The following is a 13,267-nucleotide window of genomic DNA, read 5'->3' on the forward strand; positions in this document are numbered from 1 at the left end:
CTAACAACAGAATGGTGTGGACCAACAACAGAATGGTGTGGACTTACCCCAACAACAGAATGGTGTGGACTTACAACAACCAACAACAGAATGGTGTGGACTTACCCCAACAACAGAATGGTGTGGACTTACCCCAACAACAGAATGGTGTGGACTTACCCCAACAACAGAATGGTGTGGACTTACCCCAACAACAGAATGGTGTGGAACAACAACAGAATGGTGTGGACTTACCCCAACAACAGAATGGTGTGGACTTACCCCAACAACAGAATGGTGTGGACTTACCCCAACAACAGAAATACCCCAACAACAGAATGGTGTGGACTTACCCCAACAACAGAATGGTGTGGACTTACCCCAACAACAGAATGGTGTGGACTTACCCCAACAACAGAATGGTGTGGACTTACCCCAACAACAGAATGGTGTGGACTTACCCCAACAACAGAATGGTGTGGACTTACCCCAACAACAGAATGGTGTGGACTTACCCCAACAACAGAATGGTGTGGACTTACCCCAACAACAGAATGGTGTGGACTTACCCCAACAACAGAATGGTGTGGTGGACCAACAACAGAATGGTGTGGACTTACCCCAACAACAGAATGGTGTGGACTTACCCCAACAACAGAATGGTGTGGACTTACCCCAACAACAGAATGGTGTGGACTTACCCCAACAACAGAATGGTGTGGACTTACCCCAACAACAGAATGGTGTGGACTTACCCCAACAACAGAATGGTGTGGACTTACCCCAACAACAGAATGGTGTGGGCATATACCGGTCATTAAAAATATTTATGTGAGTAGATCGCTGATTGGCCAGCTCATTTTTGAAACAGTCTGTTTGAGATACAAGTTTGAGGAGGGGATTTAAAGTGTCAACAATATTATTTGAGTATGAGTTAATTAACAGAATACAAACTTCTAACAGTCAGATTTTCACTGGACAGTTACTTTAAAACACTGAGCTGCCTTTATACCGCAGTCGACTTCTAGAATGTGCTATCTGGAGCAAGTGAAAACAACGGTTTGAAAAGGGCCCGGTGAAGTGCACTGCACTTAAAATGAGTGCACTTATCTATCCCATGTGCACTTATCAGGATTTGACTTCACTGCTTCACTTTAACCTTTTGCCTGGCAAACATTAGGCCCCAAATTCATGGATACATTTAAAACAGACACTAAAAGAATCCTTAGCAACAATGTAGTCATCCACAGTAGTAATAATAATATCAATAATAACAACTTAAAACCTAAGGGAGGGGCATGCGGGGGGGTTGTGTGACCGAGTAGTGATGTGGCAGTCTGTGATTGGCTCACTCCTGGCAGGAAGTGACTTGCCAAACGATGATGTGGCTGCGTTCTGGTTTGGCGGGGGTGGCCTGCTTCATGGTGGGTTCCGATAGGCTGCCATCCACCTCTCCTACATCATCACCTGTTGAGGAGAGATACGTCATATAATGTTACACACACACACACACACACACACACACACACACACACACACACACACACACACACACACACACACACACACACACACACACACACACACACACACACACACACACACACACACACACACACACACACACACACACACACACACACACACACACCCATTCTGAAGTCAATGTAGCCTTCTCCTCCACTCATGACCAGGAAGGTTTTGGCAGGTTCAGAGGTCGCCATGTCAGACGACTCAGAGGCGGGGTCATCTGACCCAGAATCCCCTCCGGGTCCGGGGGACGGGATCACCTGACCTGGAACAGGAAGTTAAGTATTGAGTACTTCCTCGGTCAAGTTCAGGAAGAAAACTGAATGAAACAGGTAGGAAGGGACTGCCTGCGCAGAATAATTTACATTTTCTGTTGCAAAATGTTTCTCGTTGCACACCCTAATAAACACTACCCCTTGCTGCTTACCTGGGACGGCTGCAAAGAACTTGACTGCATCTCTGTGTCCGTGGAAACACAGCTGTGCCTGTGCCATGGAACAGTAGGGCACGTAGCTGCCTGGCAAAGTGCTCTCTGTGCCCTCCTCACTGAACACCCGCACGGCACCGCCAGGGCGATTTGGCACTGCACCCGCTGTCTTGTTGGCTATAACGTCACAACAACAACAAGACAACTATAGAGTTAAAAACAAAACCTATAGAGTAATGATGTCAGGAAAAACTCCTGGCCTTAAATTAAGAATTTCTTAACTGTAATGTTTTGCGAAGTGAATCCATTTAGCTTGTTATCCATCCATAGCAAGCGGCACACTGCAAAGACTCCATTATAAACTGGATGTTCGATCCCTGAATGCTGATTGACTGACAGCCATGGTATATCAGATCGTATACCACGAGTATGAAATTTTTAAAATTTGTACTACTCTAATTACGTTGGTAACCAGTTTATAATAGCAAAAAGGCACCTTGGGTGTTTGTGGTATAAGTCCAATATACCACGGCTAAGGGCTGTGCCTAAGAACAGCAAGGCCATCCTGAAAACACATACAGTAGACCCAAAGCCAAGGTCACGCTGTAAACATGCTACACTTGGAAAGGAAGGAGTCATTATGAAATGAATGAATGGAGTGAAACATTTAGAAACAATACAGACAAGTTCAAACTAAAAGACATCAGAGCGACAATGACTGTGACTGCCCTGCACAGACAATGAAGCAGTCAGTTGGGTCTGTTTGTTTGTCTATCCGCATAGAGAGAAGCAGAAAACTAACTTAAGGAGAGACCAGAGACCCACTACTAGGATCAGAAACAACAAGCAGGGAGAGACCAGAGACCCACTACTAGGATCAGAAACAACAGGCAGGGAGAGACCAGAGACCCACTACTAGGATCAGAAACAACAGGCAGGGAGAGACCAGAGACCCACTACTAGGATCAGAAACAACAAGCAAGGAGAGACCAGAGACCCACTACTAGGATCAGAAACAACAAGCAGAGAGAGACCAGAGACCCACTACTAGGATCAGAAACAACAAGCAAGGAGAGACCAGAGACCCACTACTAGGATCAGAAACAACAAGCAAGGAGAGACCAGAGACCCACTACTAGGATCAGAAACAACAAGCAGGGAGAGACCAGAGAGGATCAGAAACAACAAGCAAGGAGAGACCAGAGACCCACTACTAGGATCAGAAACAACAAGCAGGAGAGACCAGAGACCCACTACTAGACCCACTACTAGATCAGATCAGAAACAACAAGCAGGGAGAGACCAGAGACCCACTACTAGGATCAGAAACAACAAGCAGGGAGAGACCAGAGACCCACTACTAGGATCAAAAAACAAGCAGGGAGAGACCAGAGACCCACTACTAGGATCAGAAACAACAAGCAGGGAGAGACAGAGACCCACTACTAGGATCAGAAACAACAGGCAGGGAGAGACCAGAGACCCACTACTAGGATCAGAAACAACAAGCAGGGAGAGACCAGAGACCCACTACTAGGATCAGAAACAACAAGCAGGGAGAGACCAGAGACCCACTACTAGGATCAGAAACAACAAGCAGGGAGAGACCAGAGACCCACTACTAGGATCAGAAACAACAAGCAGGGAGAGACCAGAGACCCACTACTAGGATCAGAAACAACAAGCAGGGAGAGACCAGAGACCCACTACTAGGATCAGAAACAACAGGCAGGGAGAGACCAGAGACCCACTACTAGGATCAGAAACAACAAGCAGGGAGAGACCAGAGACCCACTACTAGGATCAGAAACAACAGAAACAACAGGCAGAGACCAGAGACCCACTACTAGGATCAGAAACAACAAGCAGGGAGAGACCAGAGACCCACTACTAGGATCAGAAACAACAGGCAGGGAGAGACCAGAGACCCACTACTAGGATCAGAAACAACAGGCAGGGAGAGACCAGAGACCCACTACTAGGATCAGAAACAACAAGCAGGGAGAGACCAGAGACCCACTACTAGGATCAGAAACAACAAGCAGGGAGAGACCAGAGACCCACTACTAGGATCAGAAACAACAGGCAGGGAGAGACCAGAGACCCACTACTAGGATCAGAAACAACAGGCAGGGAGAGACCAGAGACCCACTACTAGGATCAGAAACAACAAGCAGGGAGAGACCAGAGACCCACTACTAGGATCAGAAACAACAAGCAGGGAGAGACCAGAGACCCACTACTAGGATCAGAAACAACAGGCAGGGAGAGACCAGAGACCCACTACTAGGATCAGAAACAACAAGCAGGGAGAGACCAGAGACCCACTACTAGGATCAGAAACAACAAGCAGGGAGAGACCAGAGACCCACTACTAGGATCAGAAACAACAGGCAGGGAGAGACCAGAGACCCACTACTAGGATCAGAAACAACAGGCAGGGAGAGACCAGAGACCCACTACTAGGATCAGAAACAACAGGCAGGGAGAGACCAGAGACCCACTACTAGGATCAGAAACAACAGGCAGGGAGAGACCAGAGACCCACTACTAGGATCAGAAACAACAGGCAGGGAGAGACCAGAGACCCACTACTAGGATCAGAAACAACAAGCAGGGAGGAGAGACCTAGGATCAGAAACAACCAGGAGAGACCAGAGACCCTACTAGGATCAGAAACAACAGGCAGGGAGAGACCAGAGACCCACTACTAGGATCAGAAACAACAAGCAGGGAGAGACCAGAGACCCACTACTAGGATCAGAAACAACAGGCAGGGAGAGACCAGAGACCCACTACTAGGATCAGAAACAACAGGCAGGGAGAGACCAGAGACCCACTACTAGGATCAGAAACACTAGGACAAGCAGGGAGAGACCAGAGACCCACTACTAGGATCAGAAACAACAGGCAGGGAGAGACCAGAGACCCACTACTAGGATCAGAAACAACAGGCAGGGAGAGACCAGAGACCCACTACTAGGATCAGAAACAACAGGCAGGGAGAGACCAGAGACCCACTACTAGGATCAGAAACAACAAGCAGGGAGAGACCAGAGACCCACTACTAGGATCAGAAACAACAAGCAGGGAGAGGAGAGACCAGAGACCCACTACTAGGATCAGAAACAACAGGCAGGGAGAGACCAGAGACCCACTACTAGGATCAGAAACAACAGGCAGGGAGAGACCAGAGACCCACTACTAGGATCAGAAACAACATCAGAAACAACAGGCAGGGAGAGACCAGAGACCCACTACTAGGATCAGAAACAACAAGCAGAGAGAGACCAGAGACCCACTACTAGGATCAGAAACAACAAGCAGGGAGAGACCAGAGACCCACTACTAGGATCAGAAACAACAAGCAAGGAGAGACCAGAGACCCACTACTAGGATCAGAAACAACAAGCAGGGAGAGACCAGAGACCCACTACTAGGATCAGAAACAACAAGCAGGGAGAGACCAGAGACCCACTACTAGGATCAGAAACAACAAGCAAGGAGAGACCAGAGACCCACTACTAGGATCAGAAACAACAAGCAGGGAGAGACCAGAGACCCACTACTAGGATCAGAAAAAACAAGCAGGGAGAGACCAGAGACCCACTACTAGGATCAGAAACAACAAGCAGGGAGAGATCAGAGACCCACTTCTAGGATCAGAAACAACATGCAGGGAGAGACCAGAGACCCACTACTAGGATCAGAAACAACAAGCAGGGAGAGACCAGAGACCCACTACTAGGATCAGAAACAACAGGCAGGGAGAGACCAGAGACCCACTACTAGGATCAGAAACAACAAGCAGGGAGAGACCAGAGACCCACTACTAGGATCAGAAACAACAAGCAGGGAGAGACCAGAGACCCACTACTAGGATCAGAAACAACAGGCAGGGAGAGACCAGAGACCCACTACTAGGATCAGAAACAACAGGCAGGGAGAGACCAGAGACCCACTACTAGGATCAGAAACAACAAGCAGGAGAGACCAGAGACCCACTACTAGGTTCAGAAACAACAGGCAGGGAGAGACCAGAGACCCACTACTAGGATCAGAAACAACAAGCAGGGAGAGACCAGAGACCCACTACTAGGATCAGAAACCCAACAAGCAGGGAGAGACCAGAGACCCACTACTAGGATCAGAAACAACAGGCAGGGAGAGACCAGAGACCCACTACTAGGATCAGAAACAACAAGCAGGGAGAGACCAGAGACCCACTACTAGGATCAGAAACAACAAGCAGGAGGAGAGACCAGAGAGACCAGAGACCCACTACTAGGATCAGAAACAACAGGCAGGGAGAGACCAGAGACCCACTACTAGGATCAGAAACAACAAGCAGGGAGAGACCAGAGACCCACTACTAGGATCAGAAACAACAGGCAGGGAGAGACCAGAGACCCACTACTAGGATCAGAAACAACAGGCAGGGAGAGACCAGAGACCCACTACTAGGATCAGAAACAACAGGCAGGGAGAGACCAGAGACCCACTACTAGGATCAGAAACAACAAGCAGGGAGAGACCAGAGACCCACTACTAGGATCAGAAACAACAAGCAGGGAGAGACCAGAGACCCACTACTAGGATCAGAAACAACAGGCAGGGAGAGACCAGAGACCCACTACTAGGATCAGAAACAACAGGCAGGGAGAGACCAGAGACCCACTACTAGGATCAGAAACAACAGGCAGGGAGACCAGAGACCCACTACTAGGATCAGAAACAACAAGCAGGGAGAGACCAGAGACCCACTACTAGGATCAGAAACAACAAGCAGGGAGAGACCAGAGACCCACTACTAGGATCAGAAACAACAAGCAGGGAGAGACCAGAGACCCACTACTAGGATCAGAAACAACAAGCAGGGAGAGACCAGAGACCCACTACTAGGATCAGAAACAACAAGCAGGGAGAGACCAGAGACCCACTACTAGGATCAGAAACAACAGGCAGGGAGAGACCAGAGACCCACTACTAGGATCAGAAACAACAGGCAGGGAGAGACCAGAGACCAGGATCAGAAACAACCAGGAGAGACCAGAGACTACTAGGATCAGAAACAACAGGCAGGGAGAGACCAGAGACCCACTACTAGGATCAGAAACAACAGGGAGGAGAGACCAGAGACCCACTACTAGGATCAGAAACAACAGGCAGGGAGAGACCAGAGACCCACTACTAGGATCAGAAACAACAGGCAGGGAGAGACCAGAGACCCACTACTAGGATCAGAAACAACAAGCAGGGGAGAGGAGAGACCAGAGACCCACTACTAGGATCAGAAACAACAGGCAGGGAGAGACCAGAGACCCACTACTAGGATCAGAAACAACAGGCAGGGAGAGACCAGAGACCCACTACTAGGATCAGAAACAACAGGCAGGGAGAGACCAGAGACCCACTACTAGGATCAGAAACAACAGGCAGGGAGAGACCAGAGACCCACTACTAGGATCAGAAACAACAAGCAGGGAGAGACCAGAGACCCACTACTAGGATCAGAACAACAGGCAGGGAGAGACCAGAGACCCACTACTAGGATCAGAAACAACAGGCAGGGAGAGACCAGAGACCCACTACTAGGATCAGAAACAACAGGCAGGGAGAGACCAGAGACCCACTACTAGGATCAGAAACAACAAGCAGGGAGAGACCAGAGACCCACTACTAGGATCAGAAACAACAAGCAGGGAGAGACCAGAGAGACAGGGAGAGACCAGAGACCCACTACTAGGATCAGAAACAACAGGCAGGGGAGAGACCAGAGACCCACTACTAGGATCAGAAACAACAAGCAGGGAGAGACCAGAGACCCACTACTAGGATCAGAAACAACAGGCAGGGAGAGACCAGAGACCCACTACTAGGATCAGAAACAACAGGCAGGGAGAGACCAGAGACCCACTAGGATACAAGCAGGAGGATCAGAAACTAAGGATCAGAAACAACAAGCAGGGAGAGACCAGAGACCCACTACTAGGATCAGAAACAACAGGCAGGGAGAGACCAGAGACCCACTACTAGGATCAGAAACAACAAGCAGGAGAGACCAGAGACCCACTACTAGGATCAGAAACAACAAGCAGGGAGAGACCAGAGACCCACTACTAGGATCAGAAACAACAGGCAGGGAGAGACCAGAGACCCACTACTAGGATCAGAAACAACAGGAGAGACCAGAGGAGAGACCAGAGACCCACTACTAGGATCAGCAACAACAAGCAGGGAGAGACCAGAGACCCACTACTAGGATCAGAAACAACAAGCAGGGAGAGACCAGAGACCCACTACTAGGATCAGAAACAACAAGCAGGGAGAGACCAGAGACCCACTACTAGGATCAGAAACAACAGGCAGGGAGAGACCAGAGACCCACTACTAGGATCAGAAACAACAAGCAGGGAGAGACCAGAGACCCACTACTAGGATCAGAAACAACAGGCAGGGAGAGACCAGAGACCCACTACTAGGATCAGAAACAACAAGCAGGGGAGAGACCAGAGACCCACTACTAGGATCAGAAACAACAGGCAGGGAGAGACCAGAGACCCACTACTAGGATCAGAAACAACAAGCAGGGAGAGACCAGAGACCCACTACTAGGATCAGAAAAACAACAGAGACCCACTACTAGGATCAGGAGAGACCAGAGACCCACTACTAGGATCAGAAACAACAAGCAGGGAGAGACCAGAGACCCACTACTAGGATCAGAAACAACAAGCAGGGAGAGACCAGAGACCCACTACTAGGATCAGCAACAACAGGCAGAGGGAGAGACCAGAGACCCACTACTAGGTTCAGAAACAACAGGCAGGGAGAGACCAGAGACCCACTACTAGGATCAGAAACAACAAGCAGGGAGAGACCAGAGACCCACTACTAGGATCAGAAACAACAGGCAGGGAGAGACCAGAGACCCACTACTAGGATCAGAAACAACAAGCAGGGAGAGACCAGAGACCCACTACTAGGATCAGAAACAACAAGCAGGGAGAGACCAGAGACCACTACTAGGACTAGATCAGAGAACAACAGGCAGGGAGAGACCAGAGACCCACTACTAGGATCAGAAACAACAAGCAGGGAGAGACCAGAGACCCACTACTAGGATCAGAAACAACAAGCAGGGAGAGACCAGAGAGGATCAGAAACAACCAGGGAGAGACCAGAGACCCACTACTAGGATCAGAAACAACAGGCAGGGAGAGACCAGAGACCCACTACTAGGATCAGAAACAACAAGCAGGGAGAGACCAGAGACCCACTACTAGGATCAGAAACAACAGGCAGGGAGAGACCAGAGACCCACTACTAGGATCAGAAACAACAGGCAGGGAGAGACCAGAGACCCACTACTAGGATCAGAAACAACAGGCAGGGAGAGACCAGAGACCCACTACTAGGATCAGAAACAACAAGCAGGGAGAGACCAGAGACCCACTACTAGGATCAGAAACAACAAGCAGGGAGAGACCAGAGACCCACTACTAGGATCAGAAACAACAGGCAGGGAGAGACCAGAGACCCACTACTAGGATCAGAAACAACAAGCAGGGAGAGACCAGAGACTACTAGGATCAGAAAGACCAGAGACCCACTACTAGGATCAGAAACAACAGGCAGGGAGAGACCAGAGACCCACTACTAGGATCAGAAACAACAAGCAGGGAGAGACCAGAGACCCACTACTAGGATCAGAAACAACAGGCAGGGAGAGACCAGAGACCCACTACTAGGATCAGAAACAACAGGCAGGGAGAGACCAGAGACCCACTACTAGGATCAGAAACAACAGGCAGGGAGAGACCAGAGACCCACTACTAGGATCAGAAACAACAAGCAGGGAGAGACCAGAGACCCACTACTAGGATCAGAAACAACAGGCAGGGAGAGACCAGAGAGACCAGAGACCCACTACTAGGATCAGAAACAACAGGCAGGGAGAGACCAGAGACCCACTACTAGGATCAGAAACAACAGGCAGGGAGAGACCAGAGACCCACTACTAGGATCAGAAACAACAGGCAGGGAGAGACCAGAGACCCACTACTAGGATCAGAAACAACAAGCAGGGAGAGACCAGAGACCCACTACTAGGATCAGAAACAACAGGCAGGAGAGACCAGAGACCCACTACTAGGATCAGAAACAACAAGCAGGGAGAGACCAGAGACCCACTACTAGGATCAGAAACAACAAGCAGGGGAGAGACCAGAGACCCACTACTAGGATCAGAAACAACAGGCAGGGAGAGACCAGAGACCCACTACTAGGATCAGAAACAACAGGCAGGGAGAGACCAGAGACCCACTACTAGGATCAGAAACAACAAGCAGGGAGAGACCAGAGACCCACTACTAGGATCAGAAACAACAGGGAGAGGAGATCAGAAACAACCAGGGAGAGACCCACTACTAGGATCAGAAACAACAGGCAGGGAGAGACCAGAGACCCACTACTAGGATCAGAAACAACAGGCAGGGAGAGACCAGAGACCCACTACTAGGATCAGAAACAACAAGCAGGGAGAGACCAGAGACCCACTACTAGGATCAGAAACAACAAGCTAGGAGACCAGAGACCAGAGACCCACTACTAGGATCAGAAACAACAGGCAGGAGAGACCAGAGACCCACTACTAGGATCAGAAACAACAGGCAGGGAGAGACCAGAGACCCACTACTAGGATCAGAAACAACAAGCAGGGAGAGACCAGAGACCCACTACTAGGATCAGAAACAACAGGCAGGGAGAGACCAGAGACCCACTACTAGGATCAGAAACAACAGGCAGGGAGAGACCAGAGACCCACTACTAGGATCAGAAACAACAGGCAGGGAGAGACCAGAGACCCACTACTAGGATCAGAAACAACAGGCAGGGAGAGACCAGAGACCCACTACTAGGATCAGAAACAACAAGCAGGGAGAGACCAGAGACCCACTACTAGGATCAGAAACAACAAGCAGGGAGAGACCAGAGACCCACTACTAGGATCAGAAACAACAGGCAGGGAGAGACCAGAGACCCACTACTAGGATCAGAAACAACAGGCAGGGAGAGACCAGAGACCCACTACTAGGATCAGAAACAACAAGCAGGGAGAGACCAGAGACCCACTACTAGGATCAGAAACAACAAGCAGGGAGAGACCAGAGACCCACTACTAGGATCAGAAACAGAAACAAAGCAGGGAGAGACCAGAGACCCACTACTAGGATCAGAAACAACAGGCAGGGAGAGACCAGAGACCCACTACTAGGATCAGAAACAACAAGCAGGGAGAGACCAGAGACCCACTACTAGGATCAGAAACAACAGGGAGAGACCAGAGACCCACTACTAGGATCAGAAACAACAAGCAGGGAGAGACCAGAGACCCACTACTAGGATCAGAAACAACAGGCAGGGAGAGACCAGAGACCCACTACTAGGATCAGAAACAACAGGCAGGGAGAGACCAGAGACCCACTACAGGATCAGAAACAACAAGCAGGGAGAGACCAGAGACCCACTACTAGGATCCAGAAACAACAGGCAGGAGAGACCAGAGACCCACTACTAGGATCAGAAACAACAGGCAGGGAGAGACCAGAGACCCACTACTAGGATCAGAAACAACAAGCAGGGAGAGACCAGAGACCCACTACTAGGATCAGAAACAACAGGCAGGAGAGACCAGAGACCCACTACTAGGATCAGAAACAACAGGCAGGGAGAGACCAGAGACCCACTACTAGGATCAGAAACAACAAGCAGGGAGAGACCAGAGACCCACTACTAGGATCAGAAACAACAGGCAGGGAGAGACCAGAGACCCACTACTAGGATCAGAAACAACAGGCAGGAGAGACCAGGAGAGACCAGAGACCCACTACTAGGATCAGAAACAACAGGCAGGGAGAGACCAGAGACCCACTACTAGGATCAGAAACAACAAGACCAGGAGAGACCAGGGAGAGACCAGAGACCCACTACTAGGATCAGAAACAACAGGCAGGGAGAGACCAGAGACCCACTACTAGGATCAGAAACAACAAGCAGGGAGAGACCAGAGACCCACTACTAGGATCAGAAACAACAGGCAGGGAGAGACCAGAGACCCACTACTAGGATCAGAAACAACAGGCAGGGAGAGACCAGAGACCCACTACTAGGATCAGAAACAACAAGCAGGGAGAGACCAGAGACCCACTACTAGGATCAGAAACAACAGGCAGGGAGAGACCAGAGACCCACTACTAGGATCAGAAACAACAGGCAGGGAGAGACCAGAGACCCACTACTAGGATCAGAAACAACAGGCAGGGAGAGACCAGAGACCCACTACTAGGATCAGAAACAACAAGCAGGGAGAGACCAGAGACCCACTACTAGGATCAGAAACAACAGGCAGAGGGAGAGACCAGAGACCCACTACTAGGATCAGAAACAACAGGCAGAGAGACCAGAGACCCACTACTAGGATCAGAAACAACAGGCAGGGAGAGACCAGAGACCCACTACTAGGATCAGAAACAACAGGCAGGGAGAGACCAGAGACCCACTACTAGGATCAGAAACAACAGGCAGACCAGAGACCCACTACTAGGATCAGAAACAACAGGCAGGGGGAGGAGAGACCAGAGACCCACTACTAGGATCAGAAACAACAAGCAGGGAGAGACCAGAGACCCACTACTAGGATCAGAAACAACAAGCAGAGGAGAGACCAGAGACCCACTACTAGGATCAGAAACAACAGGCAGGGAGAGACCAGAGACCCACTACTAGGATCAGAAACAACAAGCAGGGAGAGACCAGAGACCCACTACTAGGATCAGAAACAACAAGCAGGGAGAGACCAGAGACCCACTACTAGGATCAGAAACAACAAGCAGGGAGAGACCAGAGACCCACTACTAGGATCAGAAACAACAAGCAGGGAGAGACCAGAGACCCACTACTAGGATCAGAAACAACAGGCAGGGAGAGACCAGAGACCCACTACTAGGATCAGAAACAACAAGCAGGGAGAGACCAGAGACCCACTACTAGGATCAGAAACAACAGGCAGGGAGAGACCAGAGACCCACTACTAGGATCAGAAACAACAGGCAGGGAGAGACCAGAGACCCACTACTAGGATCAGAAACAACAAGCAGGGAGAGACCAGAGACCCACTACTAGGATCAGAAACAACAGGCAGGGAGAGACCAGAGACCCACTACTAGGATCAGAAACAACAAGCAAGGAGAGACCAGAGACCCACTACTAGGATCAGAAACAACAAGCAGGAGAGACCAGAGACCCACTACTAGGATCAGAAACAACAGG

The 13,267-nt window shown here is 49.8% G+C and overlaps 1 pseudogene; it reads right to left on the minus strand.

The window, feature by feature from the left end:
- Window positions 1-660: 660 nt before the first annotated feature.
- Window positions 661-13,267, minus strand: part of LOC124021472 — a 77,164-nt pseudogene continuing 64,557 nt past the window's right edge.

This window comes from Oncorhynchus gorbuscha, unplaced genomic scaffold (genome assembly GCF_021184085.1).
Source record: "Oncorhynchus gorbuscha isolate QuinsamMale2020 ecotype Even-year unplaced genomic scaffold, OgorEven_v1.0 Un_scaffold_1126, whole genome shotgun sequence".
Lineage (NCBI taxonomy): Eukaryota > Metazoa > Chordata > Actinopteri > Salmoniformes > Salmonidae > Oncorhynchus > Oncorhynchus gorbuscha.